Genomic DNA, 14878 nt, shown 5'->3' on the forward strand with positions numbered 1-14878 from the left:
TAGACCTATTTTTGCTCCTCCTGTAAGGTACAGGTGAAGTTGAACTCTGAATAGGATATCCTACCATGTGTGGTAATTACCTCTTCGCTATGGCCAGTGCTGTAGTGCAGGAATCTGTCCTGCAACCTGCTCAAATTTGCACCAAGGGAAGGCAGAGAAGCATGATGGGAGAAGAGGGGAGAGGCAGAGAGTGAAGGAGGGAAGAGGGCTCCTCCAAAAATGTTGATCCCTTGGGTGCATGGGAGTTTTTTGTTTGTTTTGTTTTGCTGGCCCGTGCTGAAGGAAGAGCTAGTTGGGACTATCTGGTGGCCTTTGAGGGCCCCATCAGTAACTGTTGTGAATCTGCTCTGTGCCACACAACAGCCCACCTGGATCAAGGAATGACCTAGGAGGCCTGTGTGGTTCTGGAGTTGTATCCCGCTGGATAATGAGGTGCATATAGTCAGGGCCTTTGTGGTCTGTGTTAGAACATGCTGTGTGCAGGTGTGCTTGGTCAGCAGGACTGAGCAAGGCCCTTGTACAGGGCAAGGAGCAGAGAGATACTTTCTATTATAGTTCAGCTGCTTACTGTGCGATGAGCACCAGCAATCTTCTGCCCTTGTGGAATTGCTTTTAAAGGCATGACAGCCTTCCCAGTCAGGTTGCTGATGTTTGGCTCTTTGCTGACTCAAGATCAGTGAGTGCGCTGTAATTCAGTGTGAAGACTCATATGCACACATCTTTCTTCCCTAGCAACAGGTATAGAAAAGCAATGCACTTACCAGCGTTGTAAACAGATGAGTTAATGCAGGAGATTGCTGCTGTTGGCCATGGGGGAGAATGGACGAAGAGAAATGTCCATTCCCTGCACATCAATGTTCCCTCATAGCACTTACAAGCACGGTCTGGGAGGCATAGGGACTGTGCTGTGTTCCGGTGGCTCCTGTGTGATAACCTTGGCCTCAGCTTGTGTCACCAGCAGGGTTTAGAGTGGCACACCAGGTAGATCTTCTGATTTGGTTTCATCTAAAGGGAATCTGACTTGTGCACACTAAAATCACTCTGTGGTCCAAGTTGCAGAAGCAGTAGCGCATTTCCTTCAAAAGCAGACTGGGGCTGTGTATTAATGTGCTATTGTAGATCAATGGAGCTTGCTGGCTATGGATAGGGCTCAGTGGTGTTCTTGCAGGACCTCCCTTGTTGCTTTTTCCAGCTTCTCTTAGTAGACACAGGTGCTGGAGGTCTTGTTGCAGTCTGAATTCCTCTGAAAGAAGCTATTTTTGTAGCTCATGTGCTCTTGATTGCAGCATGGCTGTCCTGGGAGTCACCTCCCAAGTTTGTTGTTTGGATGTGTCCTTGTGATCTTGTGTTTGTGGCCAATGTTAAGGAACCAGTTCATACCTGCAGGATGTTGGCCTGGGTCTGAGAGAACCCCATTGGACATCTCCAGTGTTGAGGAGGGTATGTGAGCAATGCTGTGTCTGTAATTGCAGATGGGTTATACCTGGCTGCATATTGGCCTTTGTGTGCACAGGTTATATGTGGTCAGTTTGCTGCCCAAGCACTAACAAAAGCCACAAAACAGCTTTATTTGGGCATATACAGCAGAAGGGAAGACTACCAGAGGCCAAACCTAGTTCATACACAGTGCATGTTTCTGGAAAAACTTCTTGACATGCTCATTCTGGAATTTAATCCATTTTGAAAAAGGAGCTATCCAGTTCACAAGAGGTAGACAAATTACCTGAAATAAATGGTGAGCTGAATGGCTTTTAATCCAGGAAATAAGAATAAATTGGATATGCTGTCCCTTCTCCCACAGATGTGCTTCCCTTAAGCAAACCCTTTGTATCTATTTTTTTGTTTCTTTTTAATAAACAGAGAGGATATGCAGCATTTAATTTCCATCTTTCTAAGGTTTTGCATGTTTCTGTTGCCTTGCTTTGGGGTACTTTACAATGATAAATAAACTACGTTTTGGTAGTAGGGGAGGAGCTGGCAACAGAGGAAATTTCCTTATTTTTTGAATTTTGTGTGGCTATGAGAAGAAGAAATCTTGAATTTAAGCTACCTATTTTCCTGTCTTTAGTTTTTTTACAGAAGACTAAAATGAAACCACAGCTGGATGGGAACATTTTTATCAGTAGAAAAATAGTTCAAAACTGGATAGGGGAGTTAAGTGAGTATGCTCTGTTAAAAGCTTTCAGAGCAGCTCATTTTAAATTGTGTGAATTTAAGTCTTGTTGGCTTCCATAGTGTAATAATGATGTAGTACAAGGTCGTCAAAGACAAACATAAACATACAAGGATCAGTCTGAGATTGAGGTAATTGAGGCATGTCTATTTTAAAATTGAAAAGGCCTACAATTTTTTGAAAATCCATAACTTTACCTTGTGGTAAGTTGCAGACTCAGGTGATTTACAGTGTATAAAAGTAGTAATAACCTGCCACTGACCAAACTTATTTGCTGGAAACCTGTGGTTAGTGGGATTCCCAAGGGGTCAGTATTAGGTCCGATCCTGTTCAACCTGTTCATCAATCATCTGGATGAAGCAACTGAGTGCACCCTCAGCAAGTTTGCTGATGATACCAAACTGAGTGGAAAGGCTGCCACACCAGAAGGCTGTGCTGCCATTCAGCAAGATCAGGACAGGCTGGAGGACTGGGCAGAGAAGAACCTGATGAAGTTCAACAAGGGCAAGTGAAGGGTCTGTACCTGGGGAGGAATAACCCCAGGCACCAGTACAGGTTGGGGGTGGACCTGCTGGAAAGCAGCACTTCAGAGAAGGACCTGGAAGTTCTGGTCCACAACAAGTTGACCATGAGTCAACAATGTGCCCTTGTGTCCAAGAAGGTCAACAGTGTCCTGGGGTACATTAAGAGGATTGTGACCAGCAGGTCGAGGGAGGTTATCCTCCTCCTCTACTCTGTCCTGGTGAGGCCCCATCTGGTGCACTGCATGCAGTTCTGGGCTCCCCAGTTTAAGAAGGACAAGGAATTACTGCAGGGATTCCAGCAGCAGGCTACGAGGATGATTAGGGGTCTGGAGCATCTTTCTTGTGAGGAGAGACAGAGAGCTGGGTCTGTTCAGCCTGGAGAAGAGAAGGCTGAGAGGGGTCTTATCAGTGTTTATAAATATCTCAAGGGTGGATGTCAAGAGGATGAGACCAGACTCCTTTCAGTGGTGCCCAAGGATAGGATGAGGGGCAGTGGGCACAGACTGAAGCACAGGAGGTTCCATCTGAATATAAGGAAAAACTTCTTTACTTTGAGGGTGGCAGAGCACTGGAACAGGCTGCCCAGAGAGGCTGTGGAGTCTCCTTCTCTAGAGACATTCAAAACCCACCTGGACACGTTCCTGTGCAACCTGCTTTAGGTGAACCTGCTTTAGCAGGTGGGTTGGACTAGATGATCTCCAGAGGTCCCTTCCAACCCCAGCCATTGTGTGATTTGCTATCATTGTATGTGCAGAGAAGTTTCTGGTCTAGTTTCATACTCTGGAGTCTCTTAACTGTCTATTGTTTACCCTGGGACTGGAGAGCTGTCAATGTGTGAGTAATGTTAGTTGGAAGAATACTTGGAGTATATGGCTGAGTGATGAGATGTCTGTCTTTTATTTAGGGAATAGCTGGAAGAAAGAGTTCTTCAAGGTCAGAGAAGTGAGCAGTTTAAAGTTTATATAAAGGCAAGTATTCAACCAGTATCTTCCCATTTTCCTCCCCCTGCCTTTTATTTTGATGAGTGCATTAAGAGATCTAGCATAACTCAACAATCTAAAATAACTGTGGGTAGGTTAACAGGTATCTTTCTAGAGCAGGACTTTGAAATATACAAGTTATCTTTCAGTTTTTCTGGATGGAAGACCCTGTCTTCATTGACTTTATTTTCTCTCCCTCTTTAAATGAAAGTTTACTACAACTAGGAGAAGCTTCCTTGACACAGTTGTGCTTTTCCTGTCTATCTCAAGTATCTCTTCCCGCACAAATGAACCATAACTTTGATAACCCATATCCCGCCCTTGAAAAGAAGTCTGATAATTTGTTTTAAGGTCAGAGGCACAAGGCTGTTGGGGGACTTTAAACACATTAGAGATAACAGGGCAGGGGTCTTCAGGGGTAGAAGGTGACAGCTGTAAGGAAACAAAATAAGAAAGAGATAAGTAGTCTCTTCTTGCCTGAATGTATGACCTGAGCTGCTGCAGTTGCTGCTGACCTGAGGTTTTGTTGAAGGTGTGTCCTGGATTTGGAAGTGGGGGTTTGTTTTGTTTTTAACAGCTAACCCACAAGGTGTCTTGAGCTTTTTTGAGGTTAGAAAATTAGAAATATTTCAAGGTGGCAGTTTATAAGCATGAGGCTGAAGTGTTGCATCTAAGCAGAATGACAAAAAGATTATGCTGAGGATTTTGCTTTCTGGGTTGTTTTATTGTTTGTTGGTTTTGTTTGTTTTTAAAGCAGCTCTCTGAAACCAAGGAGAAATAATTCTGTGTATGCTCTTAGCCCTTAGACTTATATGGCTGAGTTGGTGGTCTGACGTACTTGTTGCAGTGTAGCTAAGATTCGTAAAACAGACTTCTTAGTAGAATATATTTTCTGGTAATGCTTCATCAGAGATCATGCTGTGTTTTTTTTTTTTTTTTTTTTTTTTAGATAGAAGAATAAATATAGAACAACTCAAGTGCTAAAAATAACCACTTGCATTGACGTCTGCGCTTTTTTTTCTTTTTTTCTTTAAGAGAGACCTTTTGGGATACTTAGCAAGATGCTTCATATCTTCTCAGAATCATTTTGGCTGCAGTGATTTTGAGGGAGAGACAAGTCAGCTGATCTTAGAAAATAGCTTATCTTGGTTTGACTTAAAAGTGCAATGTGGGAATAGAGCAGATGCTGAGGAAGAGACTTGATGTGGGTAATGGCATAAGAGGTTGGTTTAATTACTGCAGCTGTAGAAGCTGGGCATTTCAACCTCAGAGATTAGAAGATTGCTCATCTCTTGTGTTCATGGAAAAAGAAAAAACATACTAAATACTTCAGTCAAACCCTAAGATATGTGATGGATCTCAGTGAAAAGGTGGTCCCTTGATAAGAAAGCTGCTTTTACTGAATGCCTTCTGTTTCAGTCCAGGATCTAGTAATTCTGTCATCCTTTTAAGTGTGAGATGAAGGAATGAATAATCTTCCAAAAGATCTCTAATCTTAGAAGCTGAGATTTCTGGGCAGGAGAAGATTTACTTGAAATGGATTTTGAAGTAATTCTCCATTTGCAGATGATCTGCTGTGGACATGATACCTTGTGCAGAGTTGGCCACTTGATCACATTCCAAACAGTCCTTTGAGATCTGTGCTGTGAGAATGAACTGGTGAATCAGTTAACACATTTAAACTAGTTTAAGATTAGATTATTACTTCACTAGCCTGCCATGCAGAACTTCAAAATTTATTAATTCAGTCCCACACTCCCTTATTTACAAACTGTGCACACGTTTCAGTATCCAGAATCAGGGAGATCAGCCCAAGCCAGCGCATGATACCCACTGTTGGGTGCTGTCAGAAGTGGATTATGTGATGCATGGGGAGGGAAAGGGTCAGGGCTTTTTGGCATCTGGCAGGTTATGCAGCATCAGGCAGCTGCTGGTTTATGGCAGTCAGAGCAGACCACTCCTGCAACACATTTCTGCAGCCCACCAAGCATTTTGGACCGTGATCACATCCCGCTTCCTCAGCCATAGCTTCCCCTTCTCCACCGGTGAGCTAGCAACACAACACATCGCATTGCCTTCCCGGTGGCATTGCTGCGGCTACTTCTCTCTTTGAACTTAATAACAGGTCAGATGTAAATCACAGTTCGGACATAAAAATAGCCGGCACCTGCTTCAATCACGCTGGCCAGGGGTGAGCTGGGGCCCTGCTGCCGCCCGTGCCAGCCCCGGGACTGGCATGAGCAAGAGTGATCTGGTGAGGTTTTCTGAGCCTGTTGCAGGTGGAATGGCCACAGCTATGGGGAAAAGCATCGACAGCCCCTTGGCAGGGTTGTTGGCAGGACTCCTGCAAGATTAATAAAATACCCATCCTGTGTCACCCTGGGACCGCAAGTATTTTCTATCTCCTCAGTCGTGTGCTCCTCTGTTAGACTTGTTTTCTGTTGGTGTTTTGGGTTTGTTGTTTTTTTTTTTTTTTTTCTTTGGTTTGTTTGTTTTTTCTTCTTCTCTGCTTTAAACCTCTGAAGTAGCAGTTTACTCTCTTGCTGTGTTTGACCAAGACCAAGCTAGGACTATGTAAAGGTAATGCATCCTTTTAGGAATTACATTGTTATTTTATATTACAGTTAGCTCAAGCTTTATCAGCCTTCTGGAAATCTATTGTTTATGTATATTTCTGATCAATTAAAAATGCTGTTAAGATGGTATTAAAAAACTTCCCCTGTGTAAACAAGGAAAAAAAAATATGAGTTAAAAGATCCAGTGCACAGGTTTTCCTGCAGAGGCTAAGCTAGGCCTTCTGTGCATCTGTTAGCTCTGTTGAAGATTAATGTTTTTATTCTTTCATTGTTAGCCACTGTTTCTTGGAAAGGAGTATGCATAGTAAGAGTACGCATATCTGTAACTTTTTGGAGATCGTAAAGCTGTATTTCATCCCAAATTATCACCTCTTTCACTGCAAAATGGCTTCACCCATAACAAAGAAGAATATAAACATAACTCCCATTTTTAAAAAGGAGTTAAAAAAGAAAGACTGGGGAACTATGGGCCAGTCAGTCTCACACCTGTGCCCAGCAAGATCATGGAGAAGATGCTCCTGGAAACTATGCAAGGGCACATGGAAAATAAGGACGTGATTAATGACACACAGCACGGCTTCACAAAGGGCAAATCGTGCCTGAACAAGTCTGGTGACCTTCTATAACAGGGCTACAGTGTTGATGGATAAGGAAAGAGCAACTGATGTCATCTATCTGGACTTGTGCGAAGCATTTGACACAGTCCTGCACTGTGTCTAAATTGGAAAGATGTGGATTTGACAGATGCAGTACTCGGTGGATAAGGAATTGGCTGGATGGTCACACTCAGAGTTGCAATCAATAGCTCATTGTCCAAGTGGAGACCAGTTATGAGTGGCATTATCAGAGATCAGTATTGGGACTGAAGCTATTTAATATCTTTGGATAGTAAGACTGAGCACACGCTCAGCAAGTGACAACATCAAGCTGTGTGGGGTGGTTGACACACTGGAGGGGAGGGATGCCATCCAGAGAGACCTTGACAAGCTTGAGAGGTGGGCCTGTGTGAACCTCATGAAGTTCAACAAAGCCAGCTGCAAGGTCCTGAACGTGGATCGGGGCAATTCCAAGCACAAATACAGGCTGGACAGAGAATGCATTGAGAGCAGCCCTGAGGAGAAGCACTTGGGGATGTTGACTGATGAGAAGCTCAACATGACCCAGCAATGTGCACTTGCAGCCCAGGAAGCCAACTGCATCCTGGGGTGCATCAAAAGGAGTGTCACCAGCAGGTCAAGAGAGGTGATTCTGTACCTCTGCTCTGCTCTGGTGAGACCCCACCTGGAGTCCTGCCTCCCACTCTGGGGCCCCAAACATAAGAAGATCATGAACCTGTTGGAGTGAGTCCAGAGGAGGAGCGTGAAGGTGATGGGAGGGCTGGAGCACCTCTCCTGTGAAGACAGTCAGAGGGAGCTGGGGTTGTTCAATCTGAAGAAGAGGAGGCTCTAGACAGGTCTTATAGAAGCCTTTCAGTACCTTAGGGGGACCTACAAGAAAGCTGGAGATGGCCTTTTTACAAGGGCATGTAGTGACAGGACAAGGGATAATTGCTTTAAAGTGAAAGAGCATAGATTTAGATTAGATATAAGGAAGAAATTATTCTTCAGGAGGGTGGCGAGTCACTGGAACAGGCTGCCCAGAGAAGCTGTGGATGCCCCGTCATGGGAAGCGTTCAAGGCCAGGTTGTATGGGGCTTTGAGCAACCTGTTCTGGTGGAAGGTGTCCCTGCCCATGGCCGGGAGGTTGGCCTAGATGACCTTTAAGGTCCCTTCCAACCCAAACCACTCTGTGAAGATTTTTTTCTCAGGATACAGGTATATTTAACTGTTCTTTCCTTATTTGTGCTATTGAATGAGATACAGCAAATGCAGCTAGTTTCACCATTACCTGTTCAGATCTTACTTTTAGCAGTTCAGAATTTTACAGCATTCTTTTAAAGGCTTTTACTTAATGCAGAATGCTAGGAGTTTTGGGTGAGGAGTAAACTTTTAATTAGTTCAAGTGCTCTGTGGTAGACTTTATTTCTGAAATGCTCTTTACATTTGTTAAAGTTCTGAACTGTATCCTTTTAATTTCACTTGTATTTGAGTTACGAATAGTGAATGAACAGAAATAAGTTTTGTTAAGTTTAGTCTAACCAGGGGGAGTGAAATAACTGAGTAGGTGGATCTCTTGGCTACAAAAGCTGCCACACAGGTTTGTGCCCCGTAGTTGGATGTGGCCATCTCCTGGGGCTTGCTGGTGCTACCACTGATAAGAGTAGGTGCTTTGCAAGGAACTTGGGAGCTTGGAGGGTATCCAGCATGGAGGCAGAGGATGAGGTGGGCAACAGTGAGGCAGATGAAGGACAGTGTTGGATGATGTTTTTTAGACAAGCTTGCTTGACTCGTGGCCCTAGTGGCAGTCTCTTGCTGAAAGGGACTTCACGTGGACAGCAAAGGGGGTTGTATGGATGGGCTCAAGGAGATTATGTGAGTCTGGTGTGCTGGGCACACACAGGTTGCTGGGAGTTTTAACCCTGGTGTGACTAATAACTCCATATAAATATTTTTTTTGTTTGGAAACTTACAAATTCGAAGCCTGTAAAGGAAAGGTATTTCTGCTGAATGCAAGCTGCAATTCTCAGATCCCCTGAGGGTAACTCATTCCTATTAACTTTATCAGTGAATTCATAAGAAGATTATTAATTTGGAGTACCTGGAAAGTCTGCATGTGGAAGATCAGAGCATGAAAGCTAATGACCAATTTCTTCTTGTTAGTGGATAATTATGAAGAATTGTCTTTTGGGATTATTATATTTTCCTGACTGAAGGCCATTTAAAGATCCTACAGCTCTAAGAGTTATCTATAAATCTGTTGCACACCAAAGGTGATGTCAGAGCAGTGGGAGAAAAGGTTGTGCAAACTCAGCTGTGGACAGGAGGCTTCCCCTGGGGTGCAGTGCAGGGGCCCTCAGTCCCAGCGTTTGGGACAAGGCACAAAATGAAGGCGCTGGAGGGGTACCCTATAGTGAAAGGAACAGTGAAAGGTCAGAAGAAATCATCAGAGGGTGTTTGCAACTGGTTTGGGTCATCTTTTTTTTTGTTTTTTTTTTTTTTTAAGACTTGTGGAAGAAAGAGAGAAATTAAGCTTATCCCTTACCCTGCAGAACATTCTTGTGTATGTTTTCCACAGTGCTCCACAGCTGCTCTCTGTGTTATTTAGGAGCTGAATAGAGCACCTAGCTATCCTTGCTTCTCTTAAGGCAGTTCTTTATGTAGCTCTGTGTTAGGTGGAACTGTTCTTCTATTACCATTAACATTTTCTATAATGGGCATATTCTAAGCAAAAGAATATTCCAGTGTTTAAAAGAAAAAAAATCACTGAAATTATTCTGAACAAGACAGATTTATGTTATATATTGTGATAAGAAAACACTATGTTTACAATTAATAGCCATTTAGAAAAATAATTTAATTCCTTTTTCAGAGCCTGCTTCTTCCCAGAAGCCAGTTCAGGCAATTCTTTTATAAAGCACAGATGAGCTTGCATCAACATTCAAGATTTATTCACAATTTAAATTTCATTAATAAACCCAACTGAACCCAGGCACTCCTAAACAGTAGGAAATCTGGAAACCTTGCTGAGCCCATTCAAATTCCCTTCTTACACTTACTCTCTTATGCTGTATGGTTTTTGTGTGGAATTTTTATGTTTTGATTTTTTTGTGTGTATGTGGGGATTTTTTTTTTTCTTTTTTTTTTTGGTAGTATATTTAGGCCTTTAATGAGGGGAAAGTCATGGCAAAACCTCAGACATAACTAGTCTCTAAGAAATTGCAGATAAATTATTAAATTTCTTGGGAGTAAACCTGTCTGAGCTGTAACTGGGCTCACATTTCCCAGAACAGGGCACCCTTAACTCAGTTCACAGATATTCTGCCCTAGTTTTTTGAGGCAGCTGTGGCTTTCCCAGCTCATGTCATTTCATATAGCCATGGCTTCTTTTCCTGTATGTTGCATTTGAAGCTAGGAGCAAGATGAAAGGTTTCCAACTAAGCACTACAGTGCTGTACAGACATCTGAGTTAACTTGCTGAGGACTTAGCCTGTTTCTGGTCTCAGTATTAGAAGGATTGTAACCTCTTTTACCAGGAATAATTTGACCACTTCAACTTGGATCAGGATTGTCTAGCAAATCTTGCTGCAATGATCTCAGACGTTCCTTGCTCCTCTAGGTGTTACCAGCCATTGGCACTGCAGAAAGGATCATGTGCAGGTGCTTCAGTCCTAGCAGTTCACAGCTGGAAAAATCCTTGTGGAGTTTGCTGCTTTGGTGAAAAAAAAAAAAAAAAAAAGTCATGACAAAAACTCACCTTCCTCAGGGGTTTAAACTAACATATTGAGGTGTGAATTGTAGCAATGAAGGTGCAGGCTATGGAGGTGTTCCAGTTATGAAGGAGGGATCCCTAGCAGAAGGCTGGGATGGACAAGAATGGGCAATAATGTTTTAAGCTGCTACAGCTGAACCTGCTGGAGGATGTTTATGCATCAGAGCAGTGGTTCCACAGAAGGTTATGGAGGGGAATACATTCAACTGGTTTGGTGGTGCTCAAGCTCGCTCTCGATGAGTGAACAGAGAACTTTGCAGTCATGAGACCACAGATACGTTAGTCCACTTCATTCTTGTTTATCTGTTCCCCATCTTAGAGAGAGAACCTCAAAACTGAAGGTTTTGGTTGCAAGTTGCAATGGAAAATTAAATGCTTTGTTCACTGCAGAAATCTGATTTCCATCTTGAAGAGAGAGTCTGTCTGTCACTGATCCATCTAGGTCAGTAGTCTGGCTTATAATGCGTGCCTTACAAAAGGATTTACAGTCAACACAATGACTCTGTCATATCCTCCTAATTTCCATTTCATTAGTAATTCCAGTTCCTCTCTTTTCAGTCTGCGTACTCCACCTCCAACAGCCATGGCAAGAATGTTTGCAGGTCAGTTCTGTGTTATGGGGGAGGTGGAACGCTTCTGATTGTCTGTGTAAACCCTTCATATTTTGTTGACATTCTCCCTAGTTTTTCCTACGAGTGAAGACCTCTTTTTTTTTCTGAAAGCAGTTTCTATCATTTCCAGTTATCATTAGGGAAGCATTTAGTTCTTAGGGGCAATGTTCTGAGATGATGGTCACAGTAGCGGGATGGTGGTAGCAGGAAGTAATTTCCCAAAGTTGTTCTGTTAATATCTGTATGATTCCATAAGACATTGAGGGAGGTTTGCCATGAAACCAGTTTTACCATTTAGGAATGAAGTTGTGATTGAAAACATATTATCAAGCCTCTTTTTTTTTTTGACTGCCATTCCTTCATCAACATCAGGAGATTATCATGTGGAAGATGGTCTTTAAGGAATAGACTGAGCTGTGGGTCAAGCAAGTAATAAGGAGATTCAAAGATGTTCTATGATGAGAAAGAAAACTGACCAGAAAATAGATTCAGTAGTTTCAATAATTAAAAACAACAACAAAACCGACCACAACAACAAAACAACCAAAACCAACCAACCAACCAAAAAACCCATTTCCATTAGTAACTTCCAAGGTTTCTGCAGCTTTTTCTTCCTGTGTTGTCAGTCACCATCTCTTTTGGGCAGGATCTTTTACTGTGTAACAGTTCCTCTATCGGTCTCCAACTTCGCATGTTTAATGTGACACCACACGTGCAGGTATTAAACAATGTTTGCTGAAAATCCAGCTAGCTGAGACGTATTTATATTTATTTTGAGTAAACTCGCTACAGCAAATGTGTTGTGTCCTGATCTCTTTGTAGCTTCACATCCTTATTCTCCGTTGTCAGTCTTTGCTGAAATCTTATGTGCTGTTGGTAGTTCTGTAGCCTTTCTTCTATGTGGCAAGTCAAACCTGACCATAAAAGTATGCCACTGAAGTCTCTAAATGAATCTGCATCTTCTGCATTTCTAGAGGTATTCTCTAATGTTTTGAATATAGCTGACTTTTGAGTGTAGAAAATTGCGTGTGTTGGTTTTGTTGGGCAATTTTGAAGATGATGTGTTGCAGAAAGTGGTATATATTTTAAACATGCTTGCCTGGTCATCTGTTTTCCTTCTCTCACATGGCGGCAGTAGAAGATGGATACTCTTTGTTCCAAAAAACAGCAGATGTGTTTTGACATAAAACTGGCCTTGAGCAATGTGCCTGCCCAGATGAACTGGCAGCTAGTAATGTATACAGACATAAAGCTGAGCTCGGTGGGTAGTTGCTAACTGGCATTTCCTAGTATGGTTTGGTTTCAACAACATGTTTACACAAATTTGTCTCAAGTAGGTTGGAATTGAGCTGGTTTTGAATGGTATAGTATCCAAGGTAAATACATTCAGTATAAACCTATGTGCCTGGTCTTTATTTCTGTTCCTCTGAACACACCTCACAGAAGTCTTTTAAGTGTCTGCATGATTCAGTTACATCGCATGACAGGTACCTGCTGGGCATCCTAATCGACACATGCATTATATTGTAGACCTTACATCCTCATTAAAATAAGTTGCAAATGAAGTGATTTGTGTGAGAAGAGCATTTTTTGTTCTTGCAACTTTGAACTTCATTAAAGGTAGTGATGGGTTAAAGAAAAGCTTTTGTGATTTATCTTACTTGTTGGATGAGTGTTTGAAAAATATTTTTTCTTCAGTTTTTCATTTTTATGGAAAATCAGGTTTGCAGTCTGGTAAATGAGTTTCTTCTGGGGATTTCTTTTTTTTTTGGAATGTAGCTTGTAGTTTTCTGCGTGAAACTTGAATGGTATAAGGCTTGTGGAATTAGATAACACGCTTTAAACAAGCCACCTCTGGGTGAAGTACATCTCTAATTACTGAGACTAAATTATGTGGAAAGCGAGCTTGTGTCAGAAGTAAATCTCCAGTTCTGTAATCTGAAATTAAATAATGATTAACTTAATTGCTTCAGGATCATAAAAACCGCTCTTAATAAAATATAGGGATTAAGTGTGTGTTTGGAGAATGGATAATTGCTTCTGCTTCATTTTCAATAACTTCTATCAAGACAAGGTTTGTAGGTAAAAGAAATACCTTTTGTTATGCTAGGGAGAAGTAAGCTAGTTCTTGAGTATGCAGGCCCTTTCTTCATTCTGAATAGAAGCTGTAATTTCACTACTAAATATAAATTGAGAACACTTGCTTTTAATTTCACAGATACATATCAGTTAGGCCCTCTGAAAGGAATAGTAGATGGTACCTGTGGAGCAGAGTGTAGTATTAGTACATGGGAAGAAAGATTAAGTGTTTTTTTCCCTCAAACAAAAGAGAAAGTTGTGTAATTTTAATAAGAGGAGTTTGAGTTAAAGAATTTGAGACCTGGGTTAGCAACTGCATGTTGTTTGCATTGTATTTTGCTTCTAACCAAAATATTTTAACCTTCATTCATTGAAGAAATGTCTTTTTTGCTTATAGGCAAATGAGAAAGCAAATCTCTTGAAACATAAGCAGAGGTACTTCCCTGGAGGGAGGAGATGAGGATTCTCCTGTTACTCTGAGTGTTGCCAGGTGCCAGAAGTGGTCCCCAGTGGTGGTAAGAAAGAAATCTTCCCCCACATTTCTGTATTTGCATTTTGTCTGTAGCAATAAGATGCTTTATTTTAATAAAAGGGGGTGCGAATCCTGTTCTGTTCATATATCTCTATGAATTGCTGAGAGAGGTGTCAGAAGTCTCCTACTCTGAGAATTTGAATTTAGGGACGAAACCAGTGCTTCAGCTTGTTGCTTGCTGTAGTGTTTGCTCCTGCTCTCTCATGTATGCTCTCTCTGTTTTTAATCATTGCAGTAAAGGCTTAATCACAAATAAAGCTCCAGAAAACTCTAGAAATACTTAACTATCACCTCCCCCCTTGGATATAGAATGGAAACTGTGGCCTTACAGTGCTTTGAGGACCTCTTTTACACAGTTCTTAGAAATCTGTTGAGTGCTGACTCTGGCGTCATCTTAGGCTGCCTTTAATCCAAGCATCCTTAAATTTTGTCTGGTAACCAGATATGGAAATGTTACAGCAGTAAATTTCCTTCTTTTTGTAGTCTGTCATACAAACAGTGACAGCAAAACTGGAAAGCTGATGAGAACCTGCTGACATAGCAACAGAACATGTTTTTTCCAGGACAGGATCTTAAGACCTCAGAGTGGCTAGTGTCAGATGCTGACATTTTGATGATGATCTCTGATAACCCTGCCCCTTCATGGGCTATTAGAAGCTTTTATATAGGAAAGTAATTTAATCTTGATGATTTTTGCGAAGACCTAGAGTGTTGCTTTAGTATTCTGTAACATTTCAAGATCTATTATAGGACAAGTAGTCTCCCAAGAAACTTTCATTTCTGTGAGAGATTTTTCAGAGCCCTGATTCACATGGCAGTACATACTGGAACAGCCACAGTCTGTGCTCAGGGCATGCGTTCTGACCCCGTGCAAAGCTACATCCATTTCAAAGATGCACATTTTCCTGCTTCAGAGGCAGTTAAAGTATTTATCCCAGATAACATGAGGTGGGAAAATAACCACTTTCTGTGAGCCCAAAGTATTTTTTGATCAAATTTTTACCCCTAAAAATTAGTTATTGCAGCTGAATCTGG

General features: G+C 41.8%; 1 protein-coding gene across 4 annotated transcripts in view; it reads left to right on the top strand.

Annotated features, from left to right (window-relative positions):
• The window catches only part of AGPAT3 (1-acylglycerol-3-phosphate O-acyltransferase 3), a 93448-nt gene that overhangs the window by 28471 nt on the left and 50099 nt on the right, over positions 1-14878 (top strand). For 2 of the 4 annotated variants that reach the window (XM_065860780.2, XM_065860769.2), the window contains one exon: positions 13709-13826. The exons of the other annotated variants lie outside the window; for them this stretch is intronic. The gene's annotated coding sequence lies outside the window, so the exon portion shown is untranslated. The remainder of the gene's footprint in view (positions 1-13708; positions 13827-14878) is intronic. 4 annotated transcript variants of the gene reach the window in all.

Source organism: Patagioenas fasciata, chromosome 1 (assembly GCF_037038585.1).
Source record: "Patagioenas fasciata isolate bPatFas1 chromosome 1, bPatFas1.hap1, whole genome shotgun sequence".
NCBI lineage: Eukaryota > Metazoa > Chordata > Aves > Columbiformes > Columbidae > Patagioenas > Patagioenas fasciata.